At 52.4% G+C, this 22272-nt stretch overlaps 1 protein-coding gene across 17 annotated transcripts in view; it reads left to right on the top strand.

Annotated features, from left to right (window-relative positions):
• Window positions 1-22272, top strand: part of ARHGAP39 (Rho GTPase activating protein 39) — a 73542-nt gene that overhangs the window by 8992 nt on the left and 42278 nt on the right. The window lies entirely within an intron of this gene.

The raw sequence follows: 22272 nt of genomic DNA, 5'->3' as shown, positions 1-22272 counted from the left end.
CACTGGTAACCCATCCTGAAAAATCAGACATTCGACTTGAAAATAGAGTCTAGTTTTCATCGTGTTAAATGGGAAAATTTATTAACTCATTAAGTATCAATCAGTTTCCTAAAACATCTTTGAAACCCTGGTAAAGGACCTTCATATAAGAAATAGGCTATCATGTTAGAATGTAAAAAAGGGTTTCCTTGTTTTCCAGACAAGTGATACAAATTATCTGCTGTTGCTTTTCCTGTGGTAACGCCTAGAGCCTCTGCACATCCCGGCGACTCAGCAGCAGGTGCCCTGGTGACGCTTTTTTTTTTTTTTTTAATTTTTGTTGGAGTATACTTGCTTTACAATGTCGTGTTAGTTTCTGTTGAACAGCAAGGTGAATCAGCTATACATATACATGTAGCCCCTTTTTTTTTTGGATTTCTTTCTCATTTAGGTCACCACAGAGTATTGAGTAGACTTCCCTGTGCTATACAGTAAGTTCTCATTAGTTATCTATTTTATACATAGTATCAATGTGTATATTTTCAGAGGTGCACGCAGCATGCTTCTCCCAAGTGAATTTCAAATCCAACCTGAGGTTTTTTCCCTGCATGTTGTTTTGAGGAAATTGTTGAGTTAGTTTTTTGACATAAATACAAATTTTACCCCTTTAATAACCAAAACTGAAATACATATTAGAATAATTATATGATTTATGAACTTAAAAAAATGTTTTATTGAAGTATAGTTGATTTACAGTGTGTAAATTTCGGCTGTACAGCCAAATGAGTCAGTTATACATATATATGTATTATATGTATAGTCTATGAACTCTTAAACTATCAAAAACCAAAAGATATTCTACCAAAAAATTTTAACCAGGATGATTTCCATGGGGAAATACAAATGTGCCTGTATTTGTAATGTGGCTTAATGTTAATAGATGATGAGGTTAAGAAGTTATTTCTTCTCTATTTTGAAATAATTTGTATGGTGAAAATGAAATTTAAATTAATTTTAAAAATGTCTGGACTCCAACTCCCATTTTTCATGCTGAAGATAATTTTTTAAGGAAAGCTTCCTGGTTTTCAGGTAAGGATGGCAGATTGAACACATGTATACAGCTTCACTCTCTCCCAAACTCTCTCCCATTCTGCTAAATGAACAGGAAAGTGATGTTTAAAAAAGTCAAACTCACAAGGCTGAGTAAAGTGAGAGGGAGATGATAGCAATAAAGTTTTGGAAGCTGGGAGGCAGATGGATACGTCATAACTGACTTAGCAGATCTGAGAACGGCAGGTTCTGTGCTGGCAGTGAGGAGAGCTGAGAACTAATCCTGTTTGCACCACAGAATCATCAAAAGGCTCAAAATTTAGAGGCACCAGGGACCTTAAGGAAGTCAAAGAGAGAACCACAATGAAGAGCAGAAAACAAGAGGCTAACAGGAAGGGTCAGGAAGATTTGAGAGAGACCAAAGGGAATCTCCAGAAACAAATGACAGCTGAAACTTAAAAAGTAACCAACAGGCTAAATATTCGATTATAAGCAGTTGAAGAGAGGCTTTGTGAACGAGGTGAAAGGATTTTAATAAGAACAACAAAGTTAATGGAATGGAAAGTATGGTGGAGAAGGTGATTGAGGGGTGGAGGACAGAATGCAAGAGTTTCAGATACATTTGATGCCAGCCCCAAAAGCCAACTTAGAATGGAGAAGAGACAGTGTTGGAAGAGCTGTTGGCTGGAACTAATGACAGATGTGATGATGGAAAGATCGTTTATTTCAAACAGGATAAATAACGTCCATGTTGAGAAACGTCACAGCAACGCTCCAAAACACCAAAGACCAAGACAACGTTTAAAGCAGCCAGAAGTAAGAGCTCTTCCAGGGTGCTAACGGGTCCTGCTTGCCGCTCCTCAGCGGTCCCGGCGCCAGGAGGACGGTGGGAGCGGCCGGAGACACTGGCCTCCTGCAGGGTAGCCTCCTGGAGCAGGGTGGAATGCTGTTTTCAGAGAAGCAAAGAATCATCAGGGAAAGCATGCGTTGCAAAATGGAATGGTTAACAAATGATGAACATATTTGCATGAAATAATTATATTTTGTAGGGTTCAGAGAGAGACTACACAGCAACAGCAGGGGTGCCAGATGCAGCAGAACCCAGGTTTGGGGTGGGAGAGCAGAGAAGAGCACTGACGTCTGGGAACCCTGTCCAAGGGGCTCGACGCTCTGCAGCTCTCCGGACACATGGAAGCCTCGCAGGGCCTTCAGAGAGAAAGAGACAGAGAATTGAGCGTCCGAATGACTTTGCGCTTCTCAGTAGCAGTTCTGGAGTCTAGAGGTCTGGGAAGCAGTAAGTTCAGAATCTGATGGAAGGTGACCTCCAGTGTGGTGCTCCGCCCACGGACGCGCCCTGCCCTGCCGTCCTGGAAACGACCAAGATGCTCTTTACTGTGTGCGGTGAAGGGCGGCCCCTGGCCACGGCAGCGCCCAGCGATGGAGTGTGCCTCTGAGCGTGTTCCTCTTGCCGGGAGCGGGGCGAGGCTGAGCGCCTGCGTGTTTCCACCGTTCTCCGATGCGGTTGCCGCCCCAGCCGTTCAGGAGCCTTCGGGCATCAGCATTGCGGCACCTGCATTGCAGGCGACGTTAGGAGCGCTAGGGGCCAGGACCAGTTGCCTCCTGTGCTCTTCCCTCACCCCAGAGGCGGGAGCAGCTCGAGCCGCCCGGGTGACCTGCTCGCCAGTTTCACCCCTGTTTCCTTTACGTGTTCCCACCCCTTTCCCGGTACTACTGCTGATTCTTCACTCAAATTTGCTGGTGTTTGGGAGGTTTGGGGTTGGTGTGGTAGTAATGGGGACAGAAAAGTAACTTTATATTTTGGGTGAGGAACCAGGTGTTAGGCGAGGTGGGAGAGAGGGACCCAGGGCGGTGCTGTGGGTACCACGTGAGACAGGAGCAGGGTGGGACGGTGCCAGTGGGCTGGGCAGGTGGCGATGGGGAGGGTGGGTTCTGGGAGAGGCTGCAGTACTTGGCATCTTCCTAGGATAACCGGCCACCTTAGAAATAGGAGACTGGAAAGCTCAGCTAGGGAAATGGCAGTGGGCGGAGCAGCGCCGTCGTGATGCGATCAAGACTCAGGTGCCCGCAGCACTCCTTGAGTTGGTCGCTTGATATCTGGTCAGTTTGGGGGCGTTCTCGGCCGACATCTTTTCTCGTATTGCTTCTGCCCACTTGTCCACTCTGGCCACGGGAACACGCGTGGCACCCCTTCTCACGGTTTCCGTGTGTCTGTCTCTTCGGTTTTTCCACCCTTTTCCTCTCTAGTTGCGGTTGGACCATCTAGGCTCTTTTTCCAGCTCCCCGAGCTGCGTCTGCAGTGTCCATCTGTCCATGAACCCAACGGTGGAGCTCTCGGTTTCGGTTTCTGTGTTTTACACGTGAGCCCTTTCTGTGGATTCCACTTCTTTGGTCTTGTCGTCTGCTTTCATGAATCCACTGGTCACGGATGTTTAAAGTTAACGCCTTGTTGCAGAAGTCCCAGCGACACTGTGGGTCCGGCCCAGATGGACCCCTAGGGTGCTGCCGGCCATGCTGCCCCTCGCTGCCTGCCCGCCCGCAGCCTCAGCCAGATGCCCAGTCTCCGTACCTGCCCCCCGCCCCCCAGGTCCCCGGCGTAGGCTCCCTTCCCCCAGGGTCAGCCAGGGCCTTGGCCCCTTGGGTCCTGGCCTCCACGTAGGTTTCTTTAACCTTTTTGTAGATTTAGTTTCTGGTTTCCTCAGCCTGAGCTCTGCCTGCTGAATGCCCTTCCATCACTGGATGGAGAGTGTCAGGTGGGCATCTTGAAACAGAGGTGCAATGACCACTCAGGTCTTCTGTCCTGTGATGCCCCTGAAGTAGTGCCCAATGAGGCAGAGAAAACCGTGTGGCCGGTGGTGCAGAGGACTTGGGTCAGCGGGCGCCGAGGGGCCTGGTGATGTGTCGCGGCCCTGCAGCCTCTGTGTGGATTCCACCAGCTGCCTGGTCCCTTGCTCTCTCCTCAAGGCTTTTGCCATGGGAGTTGCAGCCCCTGTCTCGAGCCCTGTCTGCCCCAGCACAGGGGCTTGGCCACGTGATTTGTGCTGATGCGGGGTGGTCCTGGAGCGGGAGCCCGAGCCTTCACCTGCTCTGGCTGTGTCATGACAACGTCCTGCCCGAGAGGCTCAGTTCCAAACCTCATTCTGGGAAGACCGCGGGCAGAGCCGTGCAAGCAGAGGAACACTGCTTAAGATCTGGGTTGTGGGTCCCTGTGCTGGACGTGGCCCCGACTGGTCTTCACAGTGTGGAACTGCTGCCCTTTACGTGTGGGCCAGAGTGGGAGCTGGCGCCTCAGTCCCAGTGGTGAAGGGCGGCGACTGCAGGAGGTCTGTCTAGCCCACGTTGGCACTTATGACTTTTACAACTAGTGCAATTTAAATGCTTCACATTTTGAATCATCCTATTAGCAGATGCTCCTGACGGTTGAACTCTGGCAGCTGTCACATCATCCAGAATAAACCCTTCTTTTATAACTGGCCAAACCCCCCTGTCCCACGTCTGCATGACCCTGGCAGTCTCGCCTCGGGCCGGGGGGCCGGCAGAGCTCGTGGGGTCACAGCCTCGCGGGGGCTCTCTGGTCGCTCACGTGGTGCTGTTGTCTTGGTAGCTGCAGGTCAGGATTCGGCGTGAGCTCGGAGCTGGGCAGAGCTGGGCAGAGCTGGGCATCCCTGGGACACTCGTGGGGGAGGCAGCGCTCAAGCCAGTGCCACAGGCTGGGCAGACTTCCTGGGGGCTCCCACCCCTCCTTGAGTTTGGAGCCTGTGCTTGGATGGTAAAGGGTGTGGGTGCAAATCGCCGACCATCCCTGGGCAGTAGGGCTTCACTTGGTCGGCACCTGCCCATCCATCTCCCAGAGGGACACGTGGAGGCTGGTGCGCACAGGGCAGTGCGGGTGCTGGGGAAGGTCCATGGGGACTGGATGCTGGAGGAGGTTCGGCCTCAAGTGGCAGCCACGGTGTGGTCTGGGAGCCGTGGGGTGCATGTGAGCCCCGAAGGGTGAGTGCCCTGTGGAAATGTAGGATGGGCAGGGAGGTGCTTCACACCTGCTTTTGGTTATTAGAGGAGAAAGGAGGTTAAAAAAAAAAGAATCCTAAGACTTGAGGTGAGCGTTCCAAATGCTGGTGGCACTTAGGACAGACTCGGGAGAAAGCCCGTGGGGCACCGTGGAGGTTCTCCCAGGGCTGTTTGAGAAGTAGTTGTGTACTTAGATCCTCTCCCTCGCTGCCTGGAGTTGACAACTGCCCCTCCCTGTCCCAGGAGGCGTGTGAAATCTTTCCTCCTGGGAGAGGAGGCAGAGGTCACGGGAGCGGGGGACTCTGGCACCAGTGAGGATGCAGGTACCTGCCCAGGACTTTGGCGGCCAGGCCTTTCCCTCTGCACCAGCTTTTGGTGGGGAGAGTCCAGCCAGAGAGGCCTACTCTGGCGCCCGTCCAGTGGGCCAGTGTACAGCCCTGCCAGGCCCAGATTTGGAGCTGAGCTTCCAGAAGGAAGTGGAGAAGCATCCACCTCGCTGAGGTGAGAGGACTTACATTCCCAGGGAGCAGGCAGTGCTGTGCAGGAGGGGACGGGGCAGAGTGCGGGCGGGAGGGCAGAGTGAAAGGTGCAGTGAGTGAAGCGAACGTAGTCATGCAAAAGGAGAACAGAAGGACACGAACAGTAGGAAATAGAGAGACCAGTAGAGGCCACTGCAGCTGGTGCAGGAGCCTCAGCAGCACAGGATGGGGTGTGGAGCAGAGGGGCCCCGCGAGGGCCTGAGGGCAGGCTGGCTGGCAGGAGCAGGGGACCTCGGAGGCACCTCCAGACCTGACGCATGAACTCTGACCCAGCCAGACAGCCCATCAGCTGTCCAGGAAGGATAAAGGCGTTTTCAGACGCACACATTTTCAAAACCTTAGCTCCCACCTGCCCTTTTTCAGGAAAAAGAGAGAAGAAACGGGAGCCAGGAAAAAGCTCTCGCAGAAGGGAAGGCGGTCCCAAAGCGGCGGTGCCCCGGGGCTGCCTGTGGGTGGAAGAGGCAGAGCACCGAGCCCACCCTGTGCCCACCAGCAGCCTCTGTTTGCCAGGACCCTGGGCTTGCCCTCAGCAGCTGGGCCGGAGGGTCCTGTTCACTTTCCGTATTAATCGGCTCCACTGCAGCGCCCCTGGAGGACGCCCCGCTCCACGTGTGCCGTCTGTGGGCTCCCCCAGCTCCGTGTACTGGCAGCTGAGTGCCTGGAGAGGCCAGGCCTGGTGAGGACAGGCGCCTAGGCTCCGGGGGGCGGTTGGAGAAGACGGTTCTTGCTTTCTGGACTCGCATTTGAAGTAAACAGGCTGCTCGTGTGAGGACGTCCAGAGTCTGGGTGTGAAGAGAGGTCGGTGGAGAGTGTGTCGAAGGTCTCCCGGGGCCGGGCCTGTCCCTGGGCACCGCACGCTGGGCCGGGACTCTGTGATGCCAGCAGGAGCCTGTCAGCTCTGGCACACGCCTCTCAGTAACAAGTGTTTTGGAGGTTTTCAGCTGAAACGAGGCCCCGTGACTCCACGTCAGCGGCAGCGCCCTCTGCCCACCTTTGTCGTGGTGCTTTCCTGCGGTGGTTCTCACAGCTTAAAAACGAACAAGACAGCTCTTGGCCTCTCCCCATGCTACCACCCCGCCTCCCTGTACCTGGCGCACCTGTGCCTGCTGTCCCTCCTCCCTGCTCCCCTGAGCCCGCCCCCACAGCCTGTCTCCGCAGGCTGCCAGCACCCTCTCCACGCGGGCTTCCTCGCCTCCTCCAGCCCTTACCTCTGTTGTCTCCGCTAGTTCGCTGTGCCCGTAAACACGCTGGGCAGGAAAGTGAAGTTCCTGTTGTGTGCTGACTTCTCCTAAGCTTGCATCCAAAACGTGGCCCTCGTCCCGACCCAGGTGCGTGTGGCCGACCACCTGCTTGACGCGCCGAGTCAGCGCCTGCTGGTGTGGCGGCTGCCCTGACGCTCTGTCTCTCTGCCTCTTGCACCCGTCATGCTGCCCTGGCTCGGCCTGTGCTGCCACCCAGGTTGCTACTCGTGCACCTGTCGAGCGATGTGTGGTGTGCGGTGAAGCGGGAAATCGGTCGCACGGGGCGCCACAGCAGATGACACCCTGCTCTGAACGTGTAGAAAACTTCTTCCAGTTTTCTAAGAAAAATCCCGAGGAGAGTGAACCGGCAGCTCTGGGGATCAGGGAAACAGTTGAGATCTCGAGGAGCACATGATCCATCCCATGTGCGCTGTTTAAAACCCCAGGGCCGACGGGGTCAGGAAGCGGCTGGTGGCTGAGGTTAGGCAGACACCAGAGAGGGCTGGCAGCGCGCTTACCTGCAGGTCAGCTCTGCTCGGGACAGCTGTGGGCCTGATTTTGTCCTCTGCTTGCTCTGTTGGTTATCCAGGGAGAGGTTTAAGTACTTCTGCTACGGCTGTGTCTGGGTCTCCTTTCGCTCGGGTGTCTGTGTGCCTGATGCTGCGTTGTCCTGTTTTGTCCTTTGGTGGCCCTTCGTGGTGGCGGAGTGACCATCTCTGGGCGTCGCTGTCTCCTCCGGGTGTGAGAACCGCTCTGAGTGTTCGCTGCCGCTTTCCTGTCATTCGGTCCCAGCCCTTCATGAGCCTCCCGCAGTGGCTTCACTCTGGACATTACGATGGCCACAGAGGAAGGAGCCACCCTGGACGCTGTCCACGTTGAGGTGACAGGCTGGGTGAGAGCCTGCATGCCCCCAGCCGCTCCGGAAGCGCCAGCTCTTTTGGGGGCACAGCTTTCTGAGGACTTGGTGAATCCTCCTTACTTTCCTTCTGTACCGCGGCCTGGAGGGGCAGCCGGCTGCAACCAAGGCCCTTGGAGAAGGGGTGGGACTGGAGACTCCTTTCCACTGTGCCCTGGCCCCCTTCTCCCCCTTCCCTCTCTCTTCCCTGCCGCCTCATAACATCAGCAGGTGTGGGGGGCTAAATGGCCCCAGGAGGGCTGTTCTGATCACCAGTGCATCCCAGCTTTAGGACAAGGGATTCATATCCTCTCATTTGGACAGGTACTGAGAAGTACCTGCTTCAGGGGTGGCTGGATCCAGATGCCAGGTGGTCGTTTTCTTTTTTCCTATTATTTACTTCTGCCTCCTTTTTTTTTTTTTTTTTTTTTTTTGAGAAGCCTCTCCCTGTCGGGGACAAAGTGGCCCAGCAGCTGCAGGCCCCGAGCCCCATGCTGGCGCTTCCAGCAGGCAGGGCGTGTCTTCTCCCGTGATCCTCGGGGACGTTGCTTCTGCCCTGCACCCATCCCATGGAGTGGGGTGCAAGCGGGGCCTCCACTCAAACACCTGGAGGGGCACTTCCCTGGTGGTCCAGTGGCTAAGGCTCCACGCTCACAATGCAGGGGGCCTGGGTTCGATTCCTGGTCAGGGAGCTGGATCCCACATGCTGCAACTAAGAGTTCATGTACTGCATACCGCAACGAAGATCCCACGTGCCACAACTAAGACCTGGCGCAGCCAAATAAATAAATAAATATTAAAACAAAAATCTAATGACGTTAAAAAAAAAAAAAAACACACCTGGAGAGCCCCAGGGAATGGGGCTCCTAGCAGACAGGAGGGAGAGAAGCATAGATGGACAGGCCGGCTCCTGTGGCACGTGCTGGGCCCAGCAGGAGCTTCAGAACGTGAGCTCAGACTTTGGCCTTTTAGAAACGGGACCTTGTTTTCTGTTCTGTAAGGTGTGGACGGACACAGCTGCTGCGTCCCCAGGTGTGCAAGAGGAAATGTGATGGTGTTTGTACAGCTCTTCCCAAGCGTTTTACTGTTTACAGTAGGTGCTCAGTAAATGATGCCGCCAGGGCGAGGTCTGTGCCAGTTTAGATGCTGAAGCTGAGGCAGTTTTGTGGAGCTAGCGCGTTTTCACAGGTGGTCGGGGCAGTGTCCTGTCGCACTCAGGCCACCTGCTGAGTTGTGGGTTCCATGCTTCCTGCCCCCAGCCAGTCCTCTTCCTCATAGTTGCTTGTGTGGTGATTGCCCTTGTGCATACAGAAGGCTGTCTCTATCGTGACCTGCTCTCCCATGTGTGCTGCACAGGGAGTGCAGGTGCCCCCCGGAGCGCGGTGGGGTGGTGCGCAGGTGCAGACGGTGCCCTTGGGGTGACTGTGGCTCTAGGTTCCTTAGAGACGCCGCCGCAGCAGGCAGCTGCAGCCTCACCTGCTCGTAGCACATGATGGTCCTGCCAGCTTTCCAGTCCCTCCCCAAAAGGTCGCTTCTCAGCCGTGACCCCGAGGCCACTGGCCGTGGAAGCGGTGCGTATATCTTCCTTTTCCCCACGAGCTGTGACCACGGATGACTGCTGGGGCGGGGCCTTCTCACTCCCTGACTCACTGCTGTATCTCATGGGTGGGGCTGTGACTGAGCAGCTGGGCCTTTGACCTTTGTTGGGAGCTCTGACTTTCATGCCCTGGTGTGGGGTCAGTTTTCAGAGATGTTCCAAGGATGGTCCCCTGAGATGAAGCCTGGTTAGCTGTGCTGGCTCTTCCTTCTCACAGATGTGCGGCCCCCCACCCCACCGTGCGGTGGGCCGGCCCGTCAGGCCTGCTTCTGGAGGTGCCTTCTGCCCACACCCCAGAGCCGCACCAGCTCTCCCTCAGGTCAGAGTGTCTTGTCCATTCTCGACCTTCACAGTTCCACATCCTTGTGTTTGAATGTATCTGGATCTGTAAAAATCTGGTCTGACAGTCTTTGTTTTAGCTAGACTGCTGGTCCATTTATGTTTATGAAAATTATTATATTTGAATTTATTTTTACGGTCTTATTTCACACTTTATTTGTCCTGTTATTTGGGGACAGATTACTTTTTTCCTCCTTTCTTAACTTCTATTTTATTTTATTATTTATTTATTTATTTTTTGGCTGCATTGGGTCTTCGTTGCTGCACGTGGGCTTTATCTAGTTGTGGCGAGCAGGGGCTACTCTTTGTTGTGGTGCGCGGGCTTCTCATTGCGGTGGCTTCTCTTGCTGAGGAGCGTGGGCTCTAGGCATGTGGGCTTCAGTAGTTGTGGCACGCGGGCTCAGTAGTTGCGCCTCGCGGGCTCTAGAGCTCAGGCTCAGTAGTTGTGGCGCATGGGCTTAGTTGCTCCGTGGCATGTGGGATCTTCCCAGACCAGGGCTCGAACCCATGTCCCCTGCACTGGCAGGTGGATTCTTAAATACTGCGCCACCAGGGAAGCCCTTAACTTCTTTTGGGTTGATCTTTTTTTATTTCTTTTTCTCTCCTCAACTAGATTGGAATTCATTCACTTGGCTTCCATAGTGGCTGCCCTGGATATTTTAACACACAGAATTCATTTATCAAAATCTAAATTAATTGATATTTTTACTCTCCTCCAAACAATTCAGTGCTCTTAGAACACTGTGCGTCTGTTTAGTTCCATCCCAGGTGTGGGCTGACCTCTCCCTCTCCCCCTGCAGCTCCTGCTTCCTCAGGGTGGGAGGGCTGTGTTTCCTAGTGGCCCTCATTTACCTGATGCCTTCGGGGCCTCAGCCTTGGGGGTGTCTCCGAGAGAGTCCACACCTGGGCACATCCAAGGCTTTCTGTTCACTCGCCTGCCTCTTCTAACAGTACAAATGCTCAAGATCAGCCAGGCCCTCAGATGCAGACAGCAGAGGGGTGCCTTGATTTCCCCTGTTGCCGATTTTACTTAGCTTTTGCCCTCTGAGGTTCCGAACTTTCTTCCTATCTCATCAATGGGTTAAAAATTTTTTTCAGTAGTTTAAAACTGTCATAATAGTGTGTTTGTTCTCTCTTAAGAGGGTTGGTCAAAGCTGTCTGTTTCATTATTGTGGCAGAAATGGCAGTGTTCTCTGAAGTCTTTACTCCCAGTAGGTCCTGGGGCAAGCCTCCTGTGTGTGTGTTGGTGGGGGGCGTGTCCCCTGCATGACGGGTCCCAGCTCTCCCAGTGGCCTGGCAGGCTTGGCCCTGCCAGGAAGGCACCGTCTCTTCTGCTACTGGAACTTGGCAGAAAGGAGTCTCTGACAGTCTGAGTTGATGAAACGTTCCTCATGTTTATCAGTGGTTTTCTGGAACCTTCAGCGAGGAACTGGATGGGACATCCCCCTCCGCCCCCCCAGGAAGGCGAAGCCCCCTCAGACGCTGTCTGACAGCAGGGCTTGCCCCAGGCCTTCTGCACGGGGCCCTGTGGGACCCGTGGGGTCTGTTACTGTGACTGCCGGCACCACCTGCAGGTGTGCAGGGGCCCAGATCCATGTTTCCTGATGGTTTTCCGTCACATAGATAAAAGGTTTCCACTTTGTTTTCCTTTCCTCTGTGTCTGGTTAATATTTTGTCGCACACTTGGGGTGAGTCCTGACAAAGCCTGTGGTCACCCAGTGCCTCCACCCCCCGGGCCTGAGAGCTATGAGAATGACTGGGAACCACGCATCACCCTCCCCCCTGCTCCGCTCCCTCCTCCTTGCTTGCTGGGTCGTGGGAGGGAGGTGTTGCTGTTACTTCTGTGGTGGAAACCACATTTTACTCCTGTTTCTGAGACGTGACCTTGCCGACCTTGGGACTCCCTGTGGGTCAGCATCTCTGGGTTTCACCGTTGACCCTGTGGACGCAGCCCCCTCCTCCGCTGCTGCCTGAGAAGGGCTCCACCTCCTGGCTGGGCCACCTCTTTGCTGGGCTGTGTTCAGCTGCGTGGTCTGTCTGCTGGTGGGAATTGGCCAGCTTTGCATTCCAGAAATATCTGCTGGCCTTTCAGCCTTGGGGGCGGGGAGGTCCTCAGGGAGGCAGTCGGCTTATGGGAGCGACTCAGGCCATGGCAGGCAGGACCACAAGGTCTTGCAGGTTGGCTGGCCCCTACCACCTTGCGTGGAGGTGGGGAGGACAGCAGGCCGGGGTGGGCAGGGCAGGGCTGGGCGGCCTCCTAGAGGCGGCTCCTGTCTGTCTGGACACACCAGTGGGTGGAGGGTGCCGTTCAGTGTCCCAGTGCCCAGCCCTGCCCGCCAAGGGTACCGCCAGTGGCTGTGGGCTGCAGGGGTCTTGGGATGTCCTGCCCTTGCCGTGGCCCCTTCCCTGCCCTTGCCGTCTCAGCGCCCCGGGGGAGTGGGGTGCAGCACGGAGGCGGGCGTCCCGGGCCCCAATCAGGCCTCAGGCTGTCGCTCCGGCGGGCGGTGGGCGCCGTGCTCACACGTGTTCACACGGTCGCGAGGCGCACACCCCGCTCCACGCAGGCGGCACCGGGCAGAGCGTCCCCCTCGGCCCCCGGCCTGCAGGTTGCAGCTTCCTGGGGCTCGTGCTCCAAGCAGACCCCATCAGGAGCCGGCACAGAGTGTTTCTGTTCCAGAACTCGCGTAGGAAGTTGGAATCAAGAACCTTCTCGCCCACGTGTGACCGGAGCGTTCCTGCAGTGGGGGCGGGGAGGAGCGAGCAGCGGTCCGGTCCAGCTGCCCCTACGCAGCTCCGGCCTCAGCACCGGCCCGGGTCTGTGACAAGGACAAGCCGACCTGCCTGCGCAGCGGGGGAAGGGCGCCGAGCGACCACGTGGTGAGGTCGGTGGGCGGTGCGGCTGCTGAGAGCTCGGCAGCACCCGGCAAAGGGCAGCCGTCGTCACAGCCCAGTGAACTGTTTGTGAGTTTTTCGGTGTCTTTACTTCCCCTTGCGCCAGGTGCTCTTCAGGAGGCGGGGCTGCGGAGACCACGTGCCGGGTCCAGGGGCTCCTCGTCCTCTTGAGCTAGGGCAGCCGGGGCGGAGCCGGCCCCCGGCTCACCGACGGGGGCGTGGGGCGCCGGGGGCCTTTGAGGGGCCTTGGTGGGGAGGGTATCCCTCCTGCGGTGACTTTCAAGGGAGCAGACCTCCTTCAGGTGAGGGGTGTGCATGGAGCATTTTGGGGAGCCGGCCAGGACAGGGTGAGGGCGGCCCAGATCCGTGAGTGGGGAAGGCCCGAAGCGCGACACTGCGCGGAAGAGCAGCACAGGGAAAGGCCAGGCGGCCGCGTCTCCACACTCAGAGCCACGGGAAGCCTGACCACCTGCCCCGGCGCCACCTTCGCCCGCCGGGCGGGTGAGAAGCGCCCTAGGAAACCCCCGAGTCCTGGGCAGACGGCCTGTCGCCGCTCTTCTCTGTGCTTTCAGCCGTCCCACAGCGTTCTCAGGAGTTTCCTTTTCCTCAGGGACCCTCTGTCTTCTCCTGGGCGGGGGTGGGGTGGGCGGGGCTGCGCGCGGTGCCACGTGGCCCCTGGAGTGAGTGTGAGAAGCGTCCTCGCTTCCGCGGACTTTCCTTTGAAGGAGGCAGGCCTGTCACTGCAGCGAGTGCTGCTGCGTCACGGGGCAGAGGGCTGGCTGCTGGGGTGGGAATGAGCAGAAGGCACAAGGAGGTTGGAGTAAATAAGGAAACATCCTCTGCCTCGAAGCGCCGCTGCTCCTCTTTCGTGGAGGCCCCGTCTCTGTCCTGCACCCCCGCCCCCTCGCCAAAGCCCCCGCATCATCTTTTGGGGCCGAGGCGGCTGGGGGCTCAGCCTGGAGGGGTCGGGACTGGCTGCCCCGTGGGCGCTGGAGGTGACAGGAGGGCTGGCGTTGGCGTCGTGCAGAACGACAGGCCTGTCACGCCGTCCTCCTCTGGGCGCCAGGGCGCTGTGCGCCTGGAAGGTTTGGGGAACCCAACAGCTCGCTGGTGTTGGGCTGTTCCTGTCACAGGCCAGCTTGTGTCCCCGACCTTGGCTCGTGAGCGTGGGATAGAGATTTTGTGCTCTCTAAACGGGCCCGCGGGGGCTCCGGTGCGGTTTTGTTGGTGAGGAAAGCCCAAGAAGGTGAGGGCTTGGGGGCGCACACCGCGGGTGAGCAGAGGGGTCTGTGTGTCCTGATTGCCTGTCATGCAACCCCGAGGCCGGACAGAAGCCACGTGCTGTCCCCAGAGTGGCAGCTTTCCGAGAGCTTGCAGGGCAGCTCCAGCCTCCGAGATTCACTTTACGTTGCGTCCAGTTGACTCCAAACAGCAGTGTCCTTTCTGTGTGGGGTGCGGTCTGACGTCGTTTTCCAGAAAGGTCTGAAAAGCTGGTTCTGACCTACGGGTTGATTCCATGACTTGCTGACGGATTGGGCCACGATTTTCAGCGTAACAGCGTGGCCCGTGCCTTTGGGGGGTGGTGGAGGTCAGTGAGAACAGCTGCAGCGGGAGGTGTGGAGGCGGAAATGCCAGCCCGGCCTGTTGGCTGAGCGGGGAGAGCGGGGCCTTGTGCTGCCAGCCCACATGAAACTGAGATGGGCTCATTGTTCAGAACTTGGAAAACGTATTAAAAACAGCCTGGAGAATGGAACATAGGCCTTCTGGAAATGATGGCTGAGTAGAGGCTTGTTTGTTCTTCTTTCCTCCCTGAAACTCACTGAAATGGACAAAAAGAATGAAAAATAGGGAACAGGATTTCATCTGCAGTGAATCTAAGGAACAGCCACAGCCAGAGGAGGGTGTCGGCCAGACAGGGAAGAGGAGCGAAAGCCAGAGCCTTGAGTGGGGCTGAGTTTTCGCCCCACAAAGAGGATTCTGGGGCACCGTTGGCGACATTTACTTGGCAGAATGGGGTCTGTGGTTTGGGTGGGCCTTGGGGTAAACCGGATGTGGGTGGGCGTCCGGTGAGAGAGGAGCCGAAGGAGGAGGGCCCAGGTGCTCCAGCCGCATTTTCTACAAGATCCAGACTCTTAAGCGGTGAGATGGGGAAGAAGAGAGGGGAAACGGCACTCCCTGTGGACATGCCGGCCTCTGGCAGCGCCTTGGGCCGTGTCCCCCGTACTGTGGGGGCTAAGAGGCCTCCCAGTGAGTCCCCTGGCAGGCAGGCAGACAGTCACCCGAAGGAGCTTTTGCAGGAGGGCCTTCGGATGCCCATGGAGCCGCCTTCCCACCTGCCCCTGCACAGCACCCGTCAAGGCTGAGGTCCCAGTGCTCACTCAGAAGCCAGGAGACTCTTGCTAGAGCCAGAGGGAAGAAACTTCTGGCCGTGTTTGGGGGTGTCGCTGTATGGCTCTTGAGAGAGCCAGCCTGAGCAGAGAGTATAGGGGAGAGCGGCCCGGGGCTTCCTAGAAACCGGACAGCCCTACTGGGCACGGGTGCCAGCTGCTCTGTCTTAAGTTTGAGTTGGGTTTCCGTCACTTGCAACCAAAAAATGTCCTAAGACCAGAAACTCATTTCCAGAGCAGAACCTGTGAGGAAACTCGGCAGTCGAGCATTCTGGAGCCACACAGCCGGCGGGAGCTCCCCGGCTGAGTCCTGTCCCTGCCCTCACTTATAGACGAGCAATGATCGGGAGCCAGCGTGGGACCCTCATGTAGACACTGGAAGGAGGAGAAGGCAGCCCCGGGGGCAGGAGCGGAGCTCAGCTATGCACAGGAGGAGGAGGCTCCGGGGGACAGGATGCGGGGAGAGGGCACTGGCAGAGCTGAGAAAGGAGCTGGGGGACAAGGGCTGTGAGAGACGTGAGAGCCCCATGAGTAACGGCAGACAGCGGGGAGAGCAAGTCCCCAGGACAGCTGCTTGCAGAGAACATGCCGTGCGGCACAGAGAGGAGCAGACGGAAGACAGTTGGACGATGGTCAGGGGCTGCGAGGCGCCGGGCAGCGGGGCGTCCAGGGGGTGCACGAGACCCCCTGGGGTGGAGGGGCTGGCTTTGCGCCTTGAGAGTCATGTTTGGGAAGAATTGGGCAGCACGGCCCAGGACCTGGTGCCCAAACGGAACCCTCTGTAAAGCGTGGACCGCCGCCCTCTGCTCAGGTTGGGGGGGTGGGCTGTGCACAGGCGGGTGAGGGGGGCCCTCCAGGAGCTCCCCGGGTCGGGCCGGGCTGGGGCACCCGCGGGAGGAGGGTCCGTAAGGGCCGAGCGTCTGCATAGATTGGTGTTTGCAGGGGATATTTGTCTCTTCTCCCCATTTTACTTCCTTATTTGGTCATTTATTTATATCAGTATGGACTTAGGGATATCCTTTTATACTTTATAAAAGTTATAAAGTATAATGGGATGACTTTTTTTTTCCCTCAAAATGTTCCAGCTTTGGTCATTGGGAGCTCTTTTATTTAGCGCCATTGTCCCTTTGGCAGACCCCTTCATCGTGGGGTTTTGTTTTTGTCTTGTCTTCCTTACTTTCTGACTCTACGAGATCCTCCAGGATCATCTTTATTTATTTATTTATTTATTTAAGTTATTTATTTTTGGCTGCATTGGGTCTTCGTTGCTGTGCGCGGGCTTTCTCTAGTTGCGGCAAGCGGGGACTACACTTCGTTGCTGTGCGCGGACTTCTCATTGCGGTGGCTTCTCTTGTTGCGGAGCACGGGCTCTAGGTGCGCGGGCTTCAGTAGCTGTGGCACGTGGGCTCAGTAGTTGTGGCTTGCAGGCTCCAGAGCTCAGGCTCAGTAGTTGTGGCGCACAGGCTTAGTTGCTCTGCGGCTTGTGGCATCTTCCCGGACCAGGGCTTGAACCTGTGTTCCCTTTGCATTGGCAGGCAGATTCTTATCTACTGCGCCACCAGGGAAGCCCCATCCTGAGAACTTCTGACTTCCTGAATTATTTTCTTTTAAATTTGTGTACATTGAGGTTCACTCTTTTTGCTGTAAAGTTCTTTGGGTTTGAGAAATGCATATCGTCAGGTATCCACAATGGCAGTATTACACAGAACCGTTTTGCCACCGTAGAAAATCCCCTGTGTTCCCCCATTCAACCATCCTCCCTCCTGAACCACTGGCATCCATGATCTTTTTACCAGCAATATAGTTTTGCCTTGTCCAAACTGTCTTAATACTTGGAGTCATACAGTATGTAACAGAACAAACGTTTGAGGTCCTTAATTGTACAGTGTGCCAAAATCAATTCCAGGTGATTAAGGAGTGTGTTTATTCAGTAAATGTTTGATTGGTTACTGTGTATCAAGGATATAACAAAACAAACATCGTCTCTGCCCTCAAGGAGCTTCCCCTCACCCTCTAGTGGGGAGACAGACGGCATATCACAGTTATAATGACTTATGTGTGTGACTATACTACAATCCACCTACACACAAGATGGAGTAACAGGGATCAGATTAGCCCTCCCACTCGAAACTAATAAAAAGCTGGGCGGCTCCCCTGGTGGCGCAGTGGTTGAGAGTCTGCCTGCCAATGCAGGGGACACGGGTTCGTGCCCCTGTCTGGGAAGATCCCACATGCCGCGGAGCGGCTGGGCCTGTGAGCCATGGCCGCTGAGCCTGTGCGTCTGGAGCCTGTGCTCCGCAACGGGAGAGGCCGCGACAGTGAGAGGCCCGCGTATCGCAAAAAAAAAAAAAAACTGGGCAATAGTTGTGAAACCTTGGTTTTCTAAACTTTGGGTATGAGGCAACAAAGTAGAGTGATGCTTACGGGATGAGAATCAAACAAGATGAGCCTGATGGTTTCTGCAGCTCTTACGGCATTCAGGGAGGTGTAAGGATGCAGAGCCTGGCAGATTCCCTCCATAAAGGAGCTGGAGCTTAGAGTCCAGGGCAACTAAGGGAACTAGAGTTTGCAGGCAAGAGCACCAGAGAGCAGAGAGCCGCAAACAGAGAGAACTTGGAGATGTGCAGAGGGTCTCTCGTAGTTTCCAGCAGAGTGTTGATCAGTGTGTGGGTGTGGGGAAACCACCAGAGGCCAGGGAAAGAGTCACTCAGAAGGATTAAGGGGAACAGTACCCAGAGCTGTCACAACACTGTGAAGAGTCCCTTGTCTTCAGGCAGACTGAAAACCTTCATAATTCACAGGGCACTGGGCAGGCTACTGAGTGGAGAACAGCTAGCCCTGGAATAAATGCTGTTCTGCGCCCCTGAACAATCTTAGAAACAAGAACCAAAAGTTTCACACTGTTTCCAAGTAACTGTATCCCCAAACAAAGCTCAAAAATATTTATAGGAATACAAAAATATACAGCTTACAAAAGGGTAAAATTCACAGCGTCTGGCATCCAATCAAAGTTACCAGGCATAGAAAGAAACAGGAAAATACAACTCATTAGGCAGTGAAAATTCAGTTGAAACGGATGCAAAACTGACTCAGATGTTAGATTTAGCAGACGAGGTCATTACAGCAGTTATTATAGCTACATTCCATATGTTCAGAAAGCTCAAGGAAATATTCGAGACTTTAAGTAGAGACCTGGTGAAGTAAAGACACTGAACTAAAGATCCAAACTAAACTTCTAGGTTTGACACTAAACTGTCTGAGTGCAAAACACACTGGATGGGATTAACAGCAGCTTAGATGTGGCAGAAGAAAAGATTAGTGAACGTGAAGACAAAGCAGTAAGAAGTATCCGAACTAAAACAAGGAGAGGAAAAGTACTAAGTAAACAACGCAAAAAACGAGCCTGACTGAGCTGAGGGGCAGTGGGCAGAGGCTGCGATTTGTGTAATTGGAGTTCCCAAAGAGGGAGGGAGGGACAGAAAAACTACTTGAAGAAATGATAGCCAAAAAGCCTCCAAGTTTTATGAAAACTATAAACCTAGATCAAACAATCTTAAACTCTGAGCACAAGGAACATGCACAGACACATCATAATCAAATTGCTCCAAGTCAGTGATGGAGAGAAAGGTCTTAAAAGCAGCCAGAAAGGGCTTCCCTGGTGCCGCAGTGGTTGAGAGTCCGCCTGCTGATGCAGGGGACACGGGTTCGTGCCCCGGTCCGGGAAGATGCCACGTGCCGCGGAGCGGCTGGGCCCGTGAGCCATGGCCGCTGAGCCTGCGCGTCTGTAGCCTGTGCTCCGCAACGGGAGAGGCCACAGCAGTGAGAGGCCCGCGTACCACAAAAAGAAAAAAAAAAAAAAGCAGCCAGAAAAAAAGACATAATTACACACAGAGGAACAAAGATACGGACGATGGCAGATTTCTCTTTGGAAACAATGCAAATGAGGAGACAGTGGAGCACCGTGTGCAAGTGCTGAATGAAAACTGTCAGCCTAGGAGCCGACACCGGGGCAAATATCTCTAAAACGAAGGTGAAGTAAAGATACTTCAAACATACAAAAGCTGAAAGACCTTCACAGCAAGAAATGTTATAGGAAATTCTTCAGGCTGCAGGAAAATGAAACCAGATGGAAATCTGGATCTATGTGAAAGAATGGAGAGTCCTGGAGACGCACCTACGTGGCTAAATATATGACACTTTCTTATTATCTAATTCTCTTTAAATGGCATCTCTTTAAAACGCAGTTATCTAACTCAAAATAATAGCAGTTTAGCAGAGTTGGGGGATTGTAACATAAATAGAGTACAATGTATGACAAAAACGGCACAAAATCCAGGAGAAATGGCAAACTCATGTGCTTGAAGAAATATAATTTCACTTGAAGGCAGACTATGATCCATTAAATATGGATGCTACAAACCCAGAAGCAGCTGCTAAAATAGCAAAACAATGAATTACATACAGGTGATAAGTCAACAGTGGAGATAAAATGGAATCACATAAAATAATTCAAAAGAAGGCAGAAAAATGGAATCACATAAAATAATTCAAAAGAAGGAAAAGGGGGAACAAAGAACAGATGGGAGAAATCAAAAACAGGAAACGAGGGTAGATTTCAACATAACCTTGTCAACAATCACAAATATAGATGGTTTAAACACCCCAATTAAACAACAGAAATTGTCAGATTGCATAAAAAAGCATGACCCAATTATATGCTGGCTTACCCAATAAACCCACTTTAGATATCAAGAGACAAATAGGTTAGTAAAAGAAAGGCAAAAGACATACAATTCTAATGCTAATGGAAAGAAAGCTGGACCTGCTGTAATAATATCAAATGTACTCATTCCAGAGCAAAGAAAACTACCAGGTAAAGATATTTCATCATGACAAAGAGGTTAATTCCTCAAGAATATACTATACATTTTATGTACTTAATAACAGAGCTATGAAACATGTGAAGCAAAAACTTAGAGAACTGCAAAAAGAAATAAGCAAAGCCACAATTGTAGTTGGAGCTCTCAGTACCCTTTCCTCAGTAACTGATGAACAGGTAGACAGGAAATTAGTGTTGGCACAATCAACCAAGTTGATGTGATTGACATATATAGAGCATTCCACCCAACAGCATGTTTTTTCCAGTGCATATGAAATATTTACCAAGATAGACCATTTTTCTGCACCATAACATTTTTGACAAAAACGGTACTAAATTAGAAACTATAAAAATATCTGGGCCTTCCCTGGTGGCACAGTGGATAAGACTCCATGCTCCCAATGTAGGGGGCCTTGGTTCGATCCCTGGTCAGGGAACTAGATCCCACATGCATGCCGCAACTAAGAGTTCGTGTGCCACAACTAAGGAGCCCGCCTGCTGCAACTAAGACCCAGCGCAACCAAATAAATAAATATTTTTTTAAAAATCTGGAAAATCACCAGCTATTGGGAAAGTAAATAACATACTTCTGTATAATCCACAAGTCAAAGGAGAAATCAAAAGGGAAATGAGACAGCTTTTGAACTGGGTGAAAATGAAAATATAGCATATCAAAATTTGTGGGATATCGTGATAGCTGTCCTCTAAAGGAAATTTTATAACACTAGATGCCTAAATTGGATTAAAATTTTAAAAGGTCGCAAATCACTGAACTCAACTTCTACCTTAAATTAGAAAAAGAGCAAATTAAATCCAAAAGAATGCAAAGAAAGGCAGTAACAGATCGAAGCGGAAATTAATCAAAGCAGAAAAATAATAGAGAAAACTGATAAAGTGAAAAACTGTCTTTTTTTAAACAAGGTCAGTAAAATTGACAAGCTTTTGACCAAACTGATTAGGTAAAAGAGTGAAAAGACATAAATTACCTATATCAGGAGCAAAAGAGATGGCATCACTACAGATTCTATTGATCTTAAAAAGATAATACAGGAATACTATAAGAACTTTATGCCAATAAATTCAACAGCTTATATGAAGGGGACAAATTCGTTGAAAGACAAAACCCACGAAAGCTCACTCAAAAAAATGCATGCCCAGATAGCTTCACTGGTGTATTCTACCAAACATTTGAGGAAGACATAATAGCAATTCTGCACAGACTCTCCCAGAAAATTGAGAGGAGGGAATATTTCTCAAATCATTTTATTTTGCCAGTATTATCTTGATACCAAAACCAGACAGACATCACAAGAAGAATAAAGTACATATGAACATAGACGCAGAAATTCTTAACAAAATTTTATTTTGTTAAGAATATATAATATATACAATATATATACGTGATACACCAATATATAAAAGTGATAATATATCCTGACCGACTGGGATTTGTCCAAGGAATACAGGGTTGGTTTAACATTAGAAAGTTAATCAATGGAATTCAACTATTCTGAAACCAAAAAAGAAAAATCATGTGATCATTTCAATACACATGGTAAAAACGATTTACAAAATCCAACATCCATTTCTGATTTTTAAAAAACCCCGCAAAGTAGGAATTCAAGGAAATTTCTTCAACCCAACAGAGGACATTTATGAAACATCTGCAGTTAACATCATACTTTTTTAAAAATAAAATAATTAAGTTTTATTTTTAGCTGCGTTGGGTCGTCATTGCTGCGCATGGGCTTTTCTCTAGTTGCAGCGAGTGGGGGCTACTCTTCATTGCTGTGTGCGGGCTTCTCATTGCGGTGGCTTCTCTTGTTGCGGAGCATGGGCTCTAGGCGTGCGGGCTTCAGTAGTTGGGGCACACGGGCTCTAGAGCACAGGCTCAGTAGTTGTGGCGCATGGGCTTAGCTGCTCTGCGGCATGTGGGATCTTTCTGGACCAGGGCTAGAACCCGTGTCCTCTGCATTGGCAGGCGGATTCTTAATCACTGCGCCACCAGGGAAGTCCAACGTCATACTTAATAATGATACGCTGGCTGCTTCCCCTGAGATCAGGAATGAGGCAACTGTGTCTGCTCTTACCCATCCTAGTCAGCATCTTGGCGGAGATTCTAGCCAGGGCAGGGAAGGAAGAAAAAGAAAACGATCCATATTGGAAAGGAAGAAGTAAGATTGTCTGTGTTCACCATTGACATGATCATCTATGTAGAAATTCTAATGAAATTTTTGAAAGGGAGGGCACAATTAGAGCTAATGAGTGAGTTTAGCAAGGTTACCAATATGCACAACCAAATGATATACTTCTGTACTAGTAACGAACAATTGGAAATTGTTTTATATTTTGTCAGTGTCCAAAATATGAAATACAGGTAAATTTGACTAAATGTGTACAAGATCTCTGCACTAAAAAAAAACTACAAAACATTGCTGAGAGAAA

The sequence above is a fragment of the Globicephala melas genome, chromosome 17 (genome assembly GCF_963455315.2).
Source record: "Globicephala melas chromosome 17, mGloMel1.2, whole genome shotgun sequence".
Classification (NCBI taxonomy): Eukaryota; Metazoa; Chordata; class Mammalia; order Artiodactyla; family Delphinidae; genus Globicephala; species Globicephala melas.
This window is presented reverse-complemented; position numbering and strand designations above follow the sequence as displayed.